The sequence below is a fragment of the Magallana gigas genome, chromosome 1, assembly GCF_963853765.1.
Source record: "Magallana gigas chromosome 1, xbMagGiga1.1, whole genome shotgun sequence".
Classification (NCBI taxonomy): domain Eukaryota; kingdom Metazoa; phylum Mollusca; class Bivalvia; order Ostreida; family Ostreidae; genus Magallana; species Magallana gigas.
This window is the reverse complement of record NC_088853.1, coordinates 31,151,787-31,169,748: the sequence shown is the minus strand read 5'-3', so window position 1 is coordinate 31,169,748 and position 17,962 is coordinate 31,151,787. Positions and strand designations below refer to the sequence as shown.

The following is a 17,962-nucleotide window of genomic DNA, read 5'->3' as shown; positions in this document are numbered from 1 at the left end:
ATTTTTTGTTTTAGTTCTTAACTTTGCAGCAGGGTATGTAAACAAAGTTTACCATATTGTTTTTCTGCAAATAATTTTGAGGCTGCAATGTAAGTATTTGTCAATTTACTTGATTATATTTTTTTTTTTCAAATGAATCAATTTCTTATTAAAACTAATTAGCAGTTATTTAAAGCTGGAGCAATCATTGTAGAAGCAAGCTAAAACTAGTAACATGTATATTTTATCACGCCAGATCACCAACTATGTCACACTTCTGCATGAACGTAAAAGAAAGTTCATCTGAAAGTAAAGTCATAGGAAGAGATTAAATCGCAAGAGAACGGTGATACAAAATGTAGGCAACAAGAACTCGCCTTACAAAATGGCTGTTTCTATTATTTTTTCACTAACTATTTAACTATTTACTCAGATTTTTTTTCTGATTAAACGTGGTTTGTAATTAGAAGCAGTACGCAGAAACAAAATTTTTATTTCCATATAATTTTATTGAAGTTTGTTATTAGTCCCCTACCGGTTTTCACCAGTCCGTCAGTCCGTCTGTCTATCCCACTTCAGTTTTCCACACTGTTTTTCTTTATGCGTTTGAGGAATAATATTAAAAGAACAAGGGGCATTAAGACCGAAAATTTGCCCAATGCATTGAAAACATTTCATGGTTATTTTTTAATAAATTATGATCTGTTAACCCTATTTAAGCCACATTTTTAATGAAAATATACATTTTTGTCATTTTGAGGGCAAGAATAGGAAAAAAGCCAAAATATCACTAATTTCTGGATTTTTTAAAAATATCTTGTCTTTTCAAAATTATATCAGATAATATCCGGTGATTCCTACTACAATAAAACAAAACAAGTCATAGGAAAACATAATCTTTGCCATAAAAATGACTAAAACTTTGATCTTGAGATAAAAAGGTTTTTTTCTATCAAAAAAAAAAAAAATTAAGGAAATGTATACCAGTACCTTTTGAATAGAATATTTATGTACTGTATGCATATGTATGCTTCTTTTATATGGTATTAAAATGAGTGTAGAATACACACTGAAGTCAAAGAAAAAACTGCAGATAGAAATAAAATGATTAAAATCTGAATTTGCAGTAAAACAATAAATTCAAATATCAATTTATGCACAAAAACTCATGAATTTCAGTGATTATTTGTTTTTAACACTTATTGCTCCCTAAAGAACAGAAATCATGTGATATTTTTATAAAATCAACCATATAAGTTACATGAAATAAAAAAAAAATAAGTAACAAAATTAACAAGCAGTTTTGGGGGTTGGATGGGGTGGGGTGGGGGTGGAGGGGTTGTTAGTTAAATCCTTGTCCAACCATGAAGGCTAAAGAGCCGGTGTTTATCCCCAGTATCTGTGCATTTTGCTAAATGGATGGGAGTCATAAACTTCCCCTTAATGGAACACCAGTCCACCCCAGCAAATGCAAGTACCCAAGTTCAGCTGGGTGGGGTGAGACAATGTAGATCAAGAATTTGGGGGATTTAATGGGACAATATTTGTTTAATAATTTATCATGACATAGTTCATCATTTATTACCACATATTAATCACAACGTTAACCTCTTTTCTTAGCATGACTAAAACTCAATTTCATAATAAAATGGTTTTTTTTTATTAATAAAGCAATTGATACTTCATTTCAATGAAGGTGAATTCTAACATTCACACATTACATAATTAACAAACAAAACAACCACTGACTAGTGTTCATCACAAACAATCTTAAATGTTTGCATATTGTTCTCCTTGTTATAATTTTATGGGTCATTCTCAAAATATGCAGCCTTTTGTGTCAGTGTCAATTTAAAGGGGGAAAAATAATGTTCTGGGGAATATATACAGTACTATTGGATTTTAGAAACTTAAACCTATATTGATGAACAAATTAATCGACAATTTTACTGCTTAAAGTATAAAAAAAATATTATTTGTTATGAGATTTCAGTGAATTTATGTTGTCATTAAATTTTTCCAACGTCTTTACCCTACAATATCTTCAATAATATTGATGTTTTATTCCAAAAATCACCGTTAATTTTCAAAACAACATTCATATTTTAATTTCTGCTATGCTCCTTAACAAGTTCTCTTTTAAAAACAATGAATTTGATGAGATATATGCTTGTACAAAAAATTTTTGTCATTGGTGTTACAAGGCAAATTATATAAAAATATCTTAAAATACATCAAGTAAATAATATTGTACTACAGTTGGAATCCCCCACATCATAGTGACATCATTCCCTGCTACTAAAAAGATAAATGTATCAGTGATGACATCATTGTGATAGAAAATATGGCAGAAAATGTTAGTATACTCCGAAAAATACAATGTAAACTGTGTCAGTGGGATAACGTGCTATTTAAGGTTTTCTAATATGAAAGAACAAAAAAGTTTTTCACATAAATGATGAATGTTTATCACATTATAACATAGGCTATGTAGCTTTGTGTAGTATCTGTTCTCTTGGGTCATACTGCTACATTTACTATGGATACATCAGTGGTATAACGGTCAGTGGTGTAACCAAAAATTGTTGTTACACCACTGAAAAAACTGTTACACCACATGACATTATTTAATTATTTTACTTTTCCTTCCATTTCATTTATATTTTGAGCATTTTGAACAATTGTTATTTATCAATTTTACAAGTTAGACACTGTCACAATAAAGAAAGCTTGACTATTTAATTGCAATTGTGTTTTCTTAATCTGGAAAATGGGACCTGTTATACCATTGACATTATTTGAAACACCATTGACATTTTGTATGCTCTAATTATGTTTTACTCATTTAAATACTTGATTAAAAGATAAAAGTAAAAATAAATTTATTCTAATAAAGAAATGAAATTATCCACATTTTATTTTTATTAAAAAATCAAACTTTTTAATGACTTATAGTGTATTATAAGATATGTTATTCCACTGACATTTCACATTCCCTATTATGTTATATTAAAATCTTTCAAATTCTTAAAGGTAACAAATGCTAGCTGAGCTTCAAGAAACATATAGAAACAAAGAGGAAGTGAATACGAGTTGTATGCATAGATTTTGGAGAAAATTGGAGAAATTTCAATATTATTATCCAAAATGTATGATTGATATGAGCTGGTATAGTATTGACGATGTTGTTTGTGAGATTGATGAGCCAAAGAAAGTTCGAACTCGATACAAGGAAGATAAAAGTGTGTGGATGCCAATAGTATGAAATATAACATCAAAGAATGAGTGAATTCGTGTAAAAAAAACATCTACATGCCGTTTTTGTGTCAGTGGTGTAACAATGATTATAAGTGGTGTAACAGTGTATCTCTCTTCAGATTATGAAAGAATGAGGTACGAAAACTTTTATTTAAGATCAAATTTATCATGTTTTAAATGCAATCAAAAATAGAGATTAGTTTATTTTACAAAATTTAATGCGCTTATCTCTTATTTATTATCGCTAGGTCATTGGTGTAACTTTAAGTCAGTGGTAAAACATAATAATCAGTGGTGTAACATGTACATTTTTCTCCAAATAAATTTAACTGGCAATGATACATGTATATTTCAAAACACCAGTGCATTTATAGTAATGTCTTTTTTATGCTCCATTAAAAGAAAAATCCAGTTGTGTTCTTTTTAATGCTCAAATTAAAAATATGTTGAGTAACATCAAGACTTTGTCTCAAATGTTATGTTGGTCACTATGTAAATGTGTCAAATATTTTCTGTTATCTAATTCTGATAACTTTAAATGAAGTTTGTTGATATAAACTTTATGTCCATCATTTTAAAAGAATTATTTTATTTTATTTAAGAATTTTTTCCTATACTATATGCCTGTTACACCACTGACCAAATTTTTACAGTTCATTACATTTTAGTCTAATTATCAACCAAATGGTAGATTCCAATGTTTGCAAATTTTTAGATGTTATACTTCATTGTTTGTTAAATGTGTTTTTTGCAATCAAAGTAATTTTTTCAGCAATAATTTTCTCATGTTTTACATTTTTCAAAAGTCTGCATATTTTGATAATGACCCTTATAGTGCATACATTAGTAAATTACACGTCAGATAATTGATTAAATACTTTTTATCTATAAAGTTTATACAGTTGGATGAAATAGTATAATAGTTCTAATGAAAATATCACAGATTTCTAAATCATTAAACAAGAGGCCCAGAGGCCACATCCCTCACCTGAGCGACAAAAGCTTATCAAATAAGCACTTAGTGTACAATATCAGATTCAAAATATGTTGACAAATAAGTACAGTAGATCTTGCACAAAAAGTTGTGGCCCCACCCTACCCCCAGGGACCATGATTTGAACAAACTTGAATCTACACTACCTGAGGATGCTTTCACACAAGTATCACCTTTTCTGGCCTAATGGTTTTTGAGGAGAGGATTTTTTAAAGAAACATGTACCAACAAATTTTAAATTCTTAAATATCTCCCTTTGAGGGAAGGTGTGGTCCTTCATTTTAATAAACTTAAATCCTTTCACCTAAATAAGGATGATTTGTGCAAAGTTAGGTTGATATTGGCCCAGTGGTTTGGGAAAAGAAGTCGAAAATGTAAAAGAAGACAGACAGACGGACGCCAAACAACAAGTGATCAGAATAGCTGAGCTCACTCAAGGTATCACACCGGTAATCGGCCAATCAAAATGAACTTAGTCAATTGTAGTTCCATATATACTTCAGAATAATTTTTTTCCTTGACTGCATTTTTACATTTTCCTTTACTAAGTTTTAAAAATTTTTGTACCACTGAGTAGGATATTTCATGTATTTTGTTAGGTGATGATCTTTTTTCACAGGGACTACTTCTTTCAGGGCACATGCAGCAGCTTCCTGGGGAGTGTGCAGTCTGTTTACATACAAATGGAAAACACGTGGTTTTGAGGGTAGACCTGTTTGGAGCTAGATATTTTGAGAAAATGCAGTATCGCTTGCCCATTTTATGGTGTTAGCTGATGAGATAGGTAACAAATAACATTTCCTCCGAATATTTTGTCATGAGGAATACAAACTGATTTTTAAGAATTTTTTCCCCTCTATAGTGCTATATAGTGAAAACAATTACCGGTGTGATACCTTGAAGGGCTGTGTGGTAAATTGTAAAAATGCATGCAGATGCAAGTTTTCTGTATTTTATGTCAAATCTTGGTGACAGAAATTAGTTTCTGCAGTCTGAAGATTGAAAAATGCTTTTAAAATTTTTTAATGAAAAAAATATGAAAAATGATGATTTTTGGTGTGGAAAACATTAAATTTTCAATATATGATAAAACAAACCTTTTGAAATGGATGATATGAAGTCACTGGAGCTTAGAATATTGGTTTCTGTGTTCTAGATGCTGTAAAAGTGTGCAGATCAGTTGTCGCAGTCATATATGGTGCCCTCAGACTTTGTCGTAAGAGTACGCAGCGACTAGTTTTTCATCGAATGACCAATTTTTAGGTTTACGGGCAAGTTACAGAATTAAGCGACAATTGCGAAACAATGCGAAGAAGAACATGAACACTCTAACGAAGGATTATTTTGACAAAAACTTTAATTTTTTTGATTTTTGCTCACCTGATGTGAGATTTCATTTCATTTCCTACATAGTCATGATTCAAGGAATGAGAGGATTTGGACAAATATGTGCTATGTGTATGTCTATTTTACATTGAATTATCCATTTGTAATACTTTAAGGCAAAAACATGCTTTAACACCATTTACAAGATCCCACAGATGCATATTTTGTGTAGAAAAGAGGTTTCATGCATTTGGTTGAGAAGGTCATTATGAGTCAAGTATATATAATATCATCATGATTGAATCTAGGAGCTTTTCATGCTTTTTATCCTTAAAAACTGATGAATTTCAGTTTACCAGAAAATGTTTTTATGCAATATAGCCAAAAAATCAGTTTCTTTCCACATTTTAAGGGGAGTTCCTTATTTACAAAATACAAATACTGATATTTATGTTTGAATGGCCTAAGATATTGAAACATTAGTCATTGTTAAAATGTTTAGAAGGAGATATTACTATTTTTTATATGGAAACCTCAGCACACCTGTCCTATTCTAAGTAATGAAAATCAAAATTTGAATGAAATCATATCATGTAACATGTATGGGTACAATATAGATGCCCCACCCATATCCACAACTATGGGGGTTGGTATGATTCTTTTTTTAGTATTGTGATATGGCATGCACTTATGTGATTTCTCTTGTAAATATGCATCAGAAATGCATTGCCTTATTGAATTACTCCATGTATATGCATATTGCTCTTGCTGTAAATTATCTAACATGTATCAATCATCATTGATCAGTAATTCTCTTCAAACTCTATAGGGATGGCCTGATGAGGGGTATAATTAAGTGTGTCCAATTGAAATTTCATGGCTACTTTTGCTCTACAGATAGAATGTTACATAAATCACAGAATGAAGTTGCATCCCAGTTGTTTCTTTTACATTTCTTATCATCAAAGCAAGATTTATGGTTGTCAGAGCAGATCTGAGCTCCATTACATGCTGATATCATTTGGGCTGTCCTGTGTTACCATGCTGCTTTTAGATAAAAGTGAGTATGGCAGTGTGTAGACAAGTAAACAGGCTTTACCTGATATATAAATTTACCAGATACAGATTTCATTTTTGACCTGATAATTCACAATATAGTTATGAAATGTGTGAACAATAGAGGTAAATTTCTTCTTTGTTATGCAATGATTGCATAATAAAGTGACTCTAATGGAATATTTTTATTTTGATGTAAAGAAAAATGTATATGCTCTGATTTGGTACCAAGTTGATTTTGTATCTTGTTGTTTTAAGGATAAAAATTGGCTTCAGGTCATGCATTATGTGAGGCTCCAAATGTGTTTCATCTGTGCTATTTTCTTCAGTCTGAGTAAGGGAGATAAATCCTCAATAGCTAAAGAAATATTGGGAGCTTGGGGACAGGGTTTTAGGGATTTGGTGACAGTTGATTGGGAATTCTCAGGTGCAAATTTGAAAGGGATCTGACATTTTTAGAGTCTCTTCAAGGTATCACACCGGTAATCGGCCAATCAAAATGAACTTAGTCAATTGTAGTTCCATATATACTTCAGAATAATTTTTTTCCTTGACTGCATTTTTACATTTTCCTTTACTAAGTTTTAAAAATTTTTGTACCACTGAGTAGGATATTTCATGTATTTTGTTAGGTGATGATCTTTTTTCACAGGGACTACTTCTTTCAGGGCACATGCAGCAGCTTCCTGGGGAGTGTGCAGTCTGTTTACATACAAATGGAAAACACGTGGTTTTGAGGGTAGACCTGTTTGGAGCTAGATATTTTGAGAAAATGCAGTATCGCTTGCCCATTTTATGGTGTTAGCTGATGAGATAGGTAACAAATAACATTTCCTCCGAATATTTTGTCATGAGGAATACAAACTGATTTTTAAGAATTTTTTCCCCTCTATAGTGCTATATAGTGAAAACAATTACCGGTGTGATACCTTGAAGGGCTGTGTGGTAAATTGTAAAAATGCATGCAGATGCAAGTTTTCTGTATTTTATGTCAAATCTTGGTGACAGAAATTAGTTTCTGCAGTCTGAAGATTGAAAAATGCTTTTAAAATTTTTTAATGAAAAAAATATGAAAAATGATGATTTTTGGTGTGGAAAACATTAAATTTTCAATATATGATAAAACAAACCTTTTGAAATGGATGATATGAAGTCACTGGAGCTTAGAATATTGGTTTCTGTGTTCTAGATGCTGTAAAAGTGTGCAGATCAGTTGTCGCAGTCATATATGGTGCCCTCAGACTTTGTCGTAAGAGTACGCAGCGACTAGTTTTTCATCGAATGACCAATTTTTAGGTTTACGGGCAAGTTACAGAATTAAGCGACAATTGCGAAACAATGCGAAGAAGAACATGAACACTCTAACGAAGGATTATTTTGACAAAAACTTTAATTTTTTTGATTTTTGCTCACCTGATGTGAGATTTCATTTCATTTCCTACATAGTCATGATTCAAGGAATGAGAGGATTTGGACAAATATGTGCTATGTGTATGTCTATTTTACATTGAATTATCCATTTGTAATACTTTAAGGCAAAAACATGCTTTAACACCATTTACAAGATCCCACAGATGCATATTTTGTGTAGAAAAGAGGTTTCATGCATTTGGTTGAGAAGGTCATTATGAGTCAAGTATATATAATATCATCATGATTGAATCTAGGAGCTTTTCATGCTTTTTATCCTTAAAAACTGATGAATTTCAGTTTACCAGAAAATGTTTTTATGCAATATAGCCAAAAAATCAGTTTCTTTCCACATTTTAAGGGGAGTTCCTTATTTACAAAATACAAATACTGATATTTATGTTTGAATGGCCTAAGATATTGAAACATTAGTCATTGTTAAAATGTTTAGAAGGAGATATTACTATTTTTTATATGGAAACCTCAGCACACCTGTCCTATTCTAAGTAATGAAAATCAAAATTTGAATGAAATCATATCATGTAACATGTATGGGTACAATATAGATGCCCCACCCATATCCACAACTATGGGGGTTGGTATGATTCTTTTTTTAGTATTGTGATATGGCATGCACTTATGTGATTTCTCTTGTAAATATGCATCAGAAATGCATTGCCTTATTGAATTACTCCATGTATATGCATATTGCTCTTGCTGTAAATTATCTAACATGTATCAATCATCATTGATCAGTAATTCTCTTCAAACTCTATAGGGATGGCCTGATGAGGGGTATAATTAAGTGTGTCCAATTGAAATTTCATGGCTACTTTTGCTCTACAGATAGAATGTTACATAAATCACAGAATGAAGTTGCATCCCAGTTGTTTCTTTTACATTTCTTATCATCAAAGCAAGATTTATGGTTGTCAGAGCAGATCTGAGCTCCATTACATGCTGATATCATTTGGGCTGTCCTGTGTTACCATGCTGCTTTTAGATAAAAGTGAGTATGGCAGTGTGTAGACAAGTAAACAGGCTTTACCTGATATATAAATTTACCAGATACAGATTTCATTTTTGACCTGATAATTCACAATATAGTTATGAAATGTGTGAACAATAGAGGTAAATTTCTTCTTTGTTATGCAATGATTGCATAATAAAGTGACTCTAATGGAATATTTTTATTTTGATGTAAAGAAAAATGTATATGCTCTGATTTGGTACCAAGTTGATTTTGTATCTTGTTGTTTTAAGGATAAAAATTGGCTTCAGGTCATGCATTATGTGAGGCTCCAAATGTGTTTCATCTGTGCTATTTTCTTCAGTCTGAGTAAGGGAGATAAATCCTCAATAGCTAAAGAAATATTGGGAGCTTGGGGACAGGGTTTTAGGGATTTGGTGACAGTTGATTGGGAATTCTCAGGTGCAAATTTGAAAGGGATCTGACATTTTTAGAGTCTCTTCAAGGTATCACACCGGTAATCGGCCAATCAAAATGAACTTAGTCAATTGTAGTTCCATATATACTTCAGAATAATTTTTTTCCTTGACTGCATTTTTACATTTTCCTTTACTAAGTTTTAAAAATTTTTGTACCACTGAGTAGGATATTTCATGTATTTTGTTAGGTGATGATCTTTTTTCACAGGGACTACTTCTTTCAGGGCACATGCAGCAGCTTCCTGGGGAGTGTGCAGTCTGTTTACATACAAATGGAAAACACGTGGTTTTGAGGGTAGACCTGTTTGGAGCTAGATATTTTGAGAAAATGCAGTATCGCTTGCCCATTTTATGGTGTTAGCTGATGAGATAGGTAACAAATAACATTTCCTCCGAATATTTTGTCATGAGGAATACAAACTGATTTTTAAGAATTTTTTCCCCTCTATAGTGCTATATAGTGAAAACAATTACCGGTGTGATACCTTGAAGGGCTGTGTGGTAAATTGTAAAAATGCATGCAGATGCAAGTTTTCTGTATTTTATGTCAAATCTTGGTGACAGAAATTAGTTTCTGCAGTCTGAAGATTGAAAAATGCTTTTAAAATTTTTTAATGAAAAAAATATGAAAAATGATGATTTTTGGTGTGGAAAACATTAAATTTTCAATATATGATAAAACAAACCTTTTGAAATGGATGATATGAAGTCACTGGAGCTTAGAATATTGGTTTCTGTGTTCTAGATGCTGTAAAAGTGTGCAGATCAGTTGTCGCAGTCATATATGGTGCCCTCAGACTTTGTCGTAAGAGTACGCAGCGACTAGTTTTTCATCGAATGACCAATTTTTAGGTTTACGGGCAAGTTACAGAATTAAGCGACAATTGCGAAACAATGCGAAGAAGAACATGAACACTCTAACGAAGGATTATTTTGACAAAAACTTTAATTTTTTTGATTTTTGCTCACCTGATGTGAGATTTCATTTCATTTCCTACATAGTCATGATTCAAGGAATGAGAGGATTTGGACAAATATGTGCTATGTGTATGTCTATTTTACATTGAATTATCCATTTGTAATACTTTAAGGCAAAAACATGCTTTAACACCATTTACAAGATCCCACAGATGCATATTTTGTGTAGAAAAGAGGTTTCATGCATTTGGTTGAGAAGGTCATTATGAGTCAAGTATATATAATATCATCATGATTGAATCTAGGAGCTTTTCATGCTTTTTATCCTTAAAAACTGATGAATTTCAGTTTACCAGAAAATGTTTTTATGCAATATAGCCAAAAAATCAGTTTCTTTCCACATTTTAAGGGGAGTTCCTTATTTACAAAATACAAATACTGATATTTATGTTTGAATGGCCTAAGATATTGAAACATTAGTCATTGTTAAAATGTTTAGAAGGAGATATTACTATTTTTTATATGGAAACCTCAGCACACCTGTCCTATTCTAAGTAATGAAAATCAAAATTTGAATGAAATCATATCATGTAACATGTATGGGTACAATATAGATGCCCCACCCATATCCACAACTATGGGGGTTGGTATGATTCTTTTTTTAGTATTGTGATATGGCATGCACTTATGTGATTTCTCTTGTAAATATGCATCAGAAATGCATTGCCTTATTGAATTACTCCATGTATATGCATATTGCTCTTGCTGTAAATTATCTAACATGTATCAATCATCATTGATCAGTAATTCTCTTCAAACTCTATAGGGATGGCCTGATGAGGGGTATAATTAAGTGTGTCCAATTGAAATTTCATGGCTACTTTTGCTCTACAGATAGAATGTTACATAAATCACAGAATGAAGTTGCATCCCAGTTGTTTCTTTTACATTTCTTATCATCAAAGCAAGATTTATGGTTGTCAGAGCAGATCTGAGCTCCATTACATGCTGATATCATTTGGGCTGTCCTGTGTTACCATGCTGCTTTTAGATAAAAGTGAGTATGGCAGTGTGTAGACAAGTAAACAGGCTTTACCTGATATATAAATTTACCAGATACAGATTTCATTTTTGACCTGATAATTCACAATATAGTTATGAAATGTGTGAACAATAGAGGTAAATTTCTTCTTTGTTATGCAATGATTGCATAATAAAGTGACTCTAATGGAATATTTTTATTTTGATGTAAAGAAAAATGTATATGCTCTGATTTGGTACCAAGTTGATTTTGTATCTTGTTGTTTTAAGGATAAAAATTGGCTTCAGGTCATGCATTATGTGAGGCTCCAAATGTGTTTCATCTGTGCTATTTTCTTCAGTCTGAGTAAGGGAGATAAATCCTCAATAGCTAAAGAAATATTGGGAGCTTGGGGACAGGGTTTTAGGGATTTGGTGACAGTTGATTGGGAATTCTCAGGTGCAAATTTGAAAGGGATCTGACATTTTTAGAGTCTCTTCAAGGTATCACACCGGTAATCGGCCAATCAAAATGAACTTAGTCAATTGTAGTTCCATATATACTTCAGAATAATTTTTTTCCTTGACTGCATTTTTACATTTTCCTTTACTAAGTTTTAAAAAATTTTGTACCACTGAGTAGGATATTTCATGTATTTTGTTAGGTGATGATCTTTTTTCACAGGGACTACTTCTTTCAGGGCACATGCAGCAGCTTCCTGGGGAGTGTGCAGTCTGTTTACATACAAATGGAAAACACGTGGTTTTGAGGGTAGACCTGTTTGGAGCTAGATATTTTGAGAAAATGCAGTATCGCTTGCCCATTTTATGGTGTTAGCTGATGAGATAGGTAACAAATAACATTTCCTCCGAATATTTTGTCATGAGGAATACAAACTGATTTTTAAGAATTTTTTCCCCTCTATAGTGCTATATAGTGAAAACAATTACCGGTGTGATACCTTTAAGCTTTCAGCTCAGGTGAGCTAAAAAAGGAACAATGAATTTCATTTACTTAAAACCGCTGTCACTTTTATGTTTCACTTTGTTTACTTTTTGAAGTACACATAATTGCTGAAAACACAGTCCTGAGTAGCTCTTCCATAGAGAGTGTGTGTCTTTTGTAATCAAGGTATCAAAGAACTGACCCCATCAACTTTCACACCAGTGCGACATTGGCTGTACCACACATGCATTAATTAAGTAATGGCTCCAGAAAAAATGTTCAATCCATATAAGATATTGTGTTCCTGAAATGTAGTGACTATCCATATCGGCAGATCATCAAGATTGTCATAGTTTACCATGTCAGATGATATCAATCACTTTCATAATTCGTGTGCAAATGGCACTGTTTATTCCTTTGCAAGCTTTAGTAAGAAAAACAGCAACAATCAGATCACTGAGATTTCTTTTGCAGCATTACGTCATGGGATCTATGTCACCCTTGTATGCATGTTTTCAGAATTCCCATACCTCTCTTGCATTGAAGCTCACCATTTGTCAAAGATGCTAAATACTGAATTGAAAAAAAAATCAATTTTTAAAAATATCATATTCATTTTATATTCTTATACATGTTCAATTATAAATGTGTTACTTAATGATGTGAAATGACAATCACTATATACGATACGATAGGGTTAATAATATATACATGTTCGTTTATTTATTTTAATCAATTGTGTGTGTGTTTCGGATTCTCTAGAGGCCGAAAAGCGAGGGCAATAGTAGAGAAGGTAAATACTAAATAGGAAATTGGATATTGATTTTGTTACATTTACATGTATGTAAAGAAAATGTTTACCAATTACAGTAAGAATGAAAGAAAGAATTTCAATAAACATGTTACAGGATATTACTTGTATAAAAATAATATGACCATGGGTTTTTAGAACATACATGTATTCTATATACATAACCATTAAATTCATACATCTACATTGCCCAATTTTTATAAAAGCGATTATCTAAATAATTTAAATACAATAAGGTATAAAATGTAGATCTATTTTAAAACATAAGAATAACAGATTTCTTATAAAATACACAAATAGCAGTTGTGTGCTAGGGTATCATTTACTCAAAACACAAATTAACATAGCCCTGGTACTAGAGGGCAATTTGATAAATAGACTGAAAACATGATTTTTTGATTGTTAAATGAATATTCCATGTGTTGCGAAATGTCAACCTATTGTCGTAATGCTATACTCAATCAGCTATAGCTGACATTCAATCAACTGTTGATCAAAAGCAATTTAAAATGTAGCCGTGTTCTTACTAATCTTAGTTTTCATTGTAAACGGAAGCAGTTTCATGAACAATATCGATATCTCTTTCCTTTAAACTTTTATTACATTTTAAAACTACGTACTAGAAATAAGACTATAGCCTAATGTATTTCACATGGTGTAGTTAGCGATTACTGTCAATTATGCAAGTTATCGATCGCTCGGTCAGCTGTCGATCCCGTAAACATGGTTAAGAATGCAGATCAATTACAATACCCCATTTAAATTCATAATGCATAGCTGTATCTTTAAGTCTTATACTATTTTCACACAGTCTTACCAGTTAACGAAATGATTTTGCCTTCATTTCTATTGCTGTCGTCCGACTCTCACTTTTGTTTACGTCTGCTGTGTATAAAAACCGAAACCGGAACCGAAAAATTCGCCCATCGTAAAACAACATAATTTATTTTTTTAACAGTGGCCGCATGCAAACAACAACAAAATATTTTGAGAATAAAATTCTTTCGTTATTTTGATGGATCTGTTAAAATTTTACCGTGTTGTTTGCATGCGGCCATATCTAATTCTTGTTGGGAATGTGACCATTTCATAGGAAATACGCGATATCCGGAAAATTACTCAGATCAAAAAAGGGATATCTCTACTAAAAAAACATCGGTGACAATTTTGCGACTATATATTGAAAAATAAACATCTCATCAACAAAAAAATCAAATCATGTCAATGATTGAGCTTATTTGAAAATTTTAAAAAATATTGGGCAAATAATATATGCTTACTGCCCCTTGTTCTTTGCTGAACAGCTTCAAAATGTCAAACTACAGATCAAGTTTACATTTTTGTAGCGTCTGGTTGACATATTTTTGAGAAAATTATTTTTTTTAAATTCCAATTTTTTTAATGTTCGGGTTTGATATTCTGCATAACAGTGCATTGTTATCACAATTTTCACAAACCGGTAGGGGACGTGTATTGCTTATGCAATACAAAGAATGCTTGTTAACTTTAACAACAGTAATAATGAAGTTAATTATTTCTCAACTCTCTTTAACTGAAAATGACAATTAGTTTAAAACAATTTCTCATTGACTCATTAAAACTAGTTATGAATTATATAAAGCTTATGCAGCCAATGTAAAGCTAAGTGGAAGTTCTAAACATGTATATATTTTTAATGCATGATAACCAGCTATGTCACATTTCTGTATGAATGTGTAAGAAAGTTCATCTGAAAGTGAAGTTATAGAAAGAGATACAATCGTGAAAAGCCGGTGTTACAAAATGTAGGCAAAAAAAATTGGCCTTTCTAAATATTTAGCTGTTGGTATTCATATCAATACTGTTTAAAGTTTTTTTCTCTCCGAACAGGTAAGAATATTCGCCGCACGCATGGAATGCTTTTTAAGTTTTGTTAAAATCGATAGCAAAACTCTCATATGAAAGTGTCTGTATGTATGTCATATTTAAGGACAAGATCTAGTGCAGGATTCCAGTGGGTCTTTTTTTTTGGTGCTAGAACCATTGTGACGTCATAAATGATTTGATGAATTAAATAAAACGTACAATAACATACCCAGACTTTATTTTGATTGGGCCAAAGAACAACATATTGATCCCTATCAAGCATCTGCACCTCAGATAGCTGATTTTCTTGAGTTCCTCTGTACATTGAAAAACTTTACAGACTAGAATTATTGCAGGTTATAAGTCTGATATAGGTGCTGTTCATCCTGGTTGGGATGGTGTAGGTGTTGGACAGACAAAAAGTTTAGAGAAACTGTTAAGAGCATATTTCATTGCTCGTCCCCTAAAGCGGAGACTTTTTCCTAAGTGGGATATTGGATTTGTTTTACAAGCTTTGTATAAACATCCCTTTAAACCTAAAGGTCTGGTAGATGTTTTTGAAATTAAAAATTTTATTATTATTAGCCGCAGCTTCAGGTAGAAGAGTCAGCTGTTTAAATGCTCTTGCTGTTAATGAAGGATATATAAGATGGAACAAAGGCAACGTTTCTATTCATTTTCCTGAATTCTTAGCTAAGAAAGATTCTTATTTAACCCGACAAACAAGATTACACTGCCTAAAAATGTCAACACTATCATCATTTACAGAAGATAACTTACTTTGTCCAGTATATGCCTTGAATTTAAATAAATCACTGATTTTGTAAGTTAGTCTTCTTTTTTTCATCGAATAGAACATTTCCGACCAATTATATATTTTGCTTGTATTTACAAAAACACACAAAATAATGTATACAGGCCAAATTTACTGGAAGGAATTCATCGTACACTGCATTTCTCTATACTAATGTGTGTGCCATCAGCACCTTAAGGTATCCCACTCCTCAATGTTGTTGTATCAAGATTTTCTTGAGAAGTATATCATTGAAATCTGTAGACAAAACAAACTTAAAAAATACAAAGATAATGGGGGATCAGTATCCATCCCTCTGAGTTATGGCCCATTTAATTTGACGTTTTTGCACCTAAAATGCAATTTCATCCTGATTAGGATTTGTTGTCAGTATTTTTGATTAAGCAAACTTATTTCTTTAGATATTGTTTTTAATTATGCACAATGGTCACACTGAATAGAGGGATTACGAAAAAAAATTGTACAAAGCTGCATAAATTTTTTTGTGACCTTTTTGCACTTAAAATAGACAATTTCTTTAATAGTTACAATTGGATTTGGAATAAAAAAATTTGAATATCAAGAATTTTATAAGATTAATCCAGTTTGCCTAAATATGTATTCAGTATCATTTTGACATAAAATAACATTGGGGTCAGTGAGGTAAAAGTCTCGCAAAATTTGGTTAAAAAAAATGCAGACATGTTCTATATATATGCATGATTTTATGCTAAACGGCTATCACATTCTCAAGATTTGATTTTGGACATGTCACACAGAACCTATAAAATATGTTACAAACCTATCAAATGTTAAAAATGTGAATAATGAATAAAGTATAATAAAAAGAAAAGTATATTGAAAATTCATAAAATTGCTTGTTTCTGTCATTTTTGTCTAAAAAACCTTCCGCACGAAAAAATAGTTCCCCAAAAAACTTGTTTGTTTCTTGAATTCAAATGGATTTTCTTTATGAATGTTGTGTAATTATGAAATAATAATCTAACTGTGATGATTAAATAAATAAAATCATATTCATTTTAAATATAATGATCCTCTGCGCAATGAAATCAAACCATGAGGAGTGAGATACCTTAAATTAGACCACGTGACTAAAGCTTCTGTGTCGTGACTTATCGGTGATTGACGGTAATTGTCGGAAATTAATAAAAAAATTTTTTTATTAAACCTTGCTAGTACAAAACTTTTCTTTTCTTTGCTGTTTGGTCACGTATACATGTTTTAGAAAAGTAAATTACTTTTTATTTTAATGTTTTCAAGAAATCTCGCACTCACGAGATTGCACATAAAATGCAATGACGGCGCCCAAGTGATAAGTCGTCCGAGACCACCGAGGGCGATTGTCAACTAATAAGACCGCGATATGTGAGAAAAAAGACAATGTAAGCGTGTCCAACAAAACAGTTTTTTTGAAACATAATTATCCAATTCGTCACATTTACGACGAATTGTGTAATTTGAATGTTGTTCAGCAATCGCAACTTCTCGGACCTTTCCGGCAAGCTCGGAAAAACACCTCGAATTTATTAACATTACCGGATGTTACAATTTTATAAATGGAGTCGCTTCCCATTAAAATAAGTATCGAATAGACAGCCTTAATAGTCGCTTCTGTGTTACATTTTAGGGTATATCATTTACTTTAATGAAGTCTAGATTACATCTCAACAGATCGTAAAATGTGTTGCATTTACATCAAGTTTTATAAAAAGGGGCATTGTCATGGACGCCTAGGTAATACATTCGAGGTGTTTTTCCGAGCTTGCCGGGAAGGCCCGAGAAGTTGCGATTGTGTTGTCCAGGCTATTCAAGACTGTTGAATTCAAGAAAAATTGATACTGCAGAGTGAAAAAAAGGTCTCCGAGGTATAGAATGGAGATGTTTAATAAATTCGCTAAGTAATTTTTTAGTGTGTACGATTGGACAATTAATTACAGCCTACATATAAAAACATTAAAGGTGAAATCAAGATGGGATTGGTAGGGTATTTGTACATACAGTGCAGAAACTGCGAACAGTTAAATAACGTCCTATAAAGAAGAAAACCAGTATGCCAGCAAGGTTAAGCCTCACACTTAACTAAAGCTCCTACACGGAGTCATCTATTCATTATTTTCCCTCTCTCCAACACTTCCA

At 32.0% G+C, this 17,962-nt stretch overlaps 1 long non-coding RNA gene across 4 annotated transcripts; it reads left to right on the top strand.

The window, feature by feature from the left end:
* Positions 1-4,745: 4,745 nt before the first annotated feature.
* Positions 4,746-12,250, top strand: LOC136269979 (uncharacterized). Of its 4 annotated transcripts, XR_010707603.1 has the most exons (5): positions 4,746-5,015; positions 5,388-6,617; positions 7,282-7,430; positions 7,803-9,845; positions 10,218-11,725. It is a non-coding gene; the product is annotated as an uncharacterized lncRNA (long non-coding RNA). The 4 variants fall into 4 exon arrangements; XR_010707604.1 differs by lacking the exon at positions 5,388-6,617; XR_010707605.1 differs by lacking the exons at positions 4,746-5,015; positions 5,388-6,617 and adding an exon at positions 12,112-12,250 and having other exon boundaries at positions 6,629-7,430; positions 10,218-11,447.
* The last annotated feature ends 5,712 nt before the right edge of the window (positions 12,251-17,962 follow it).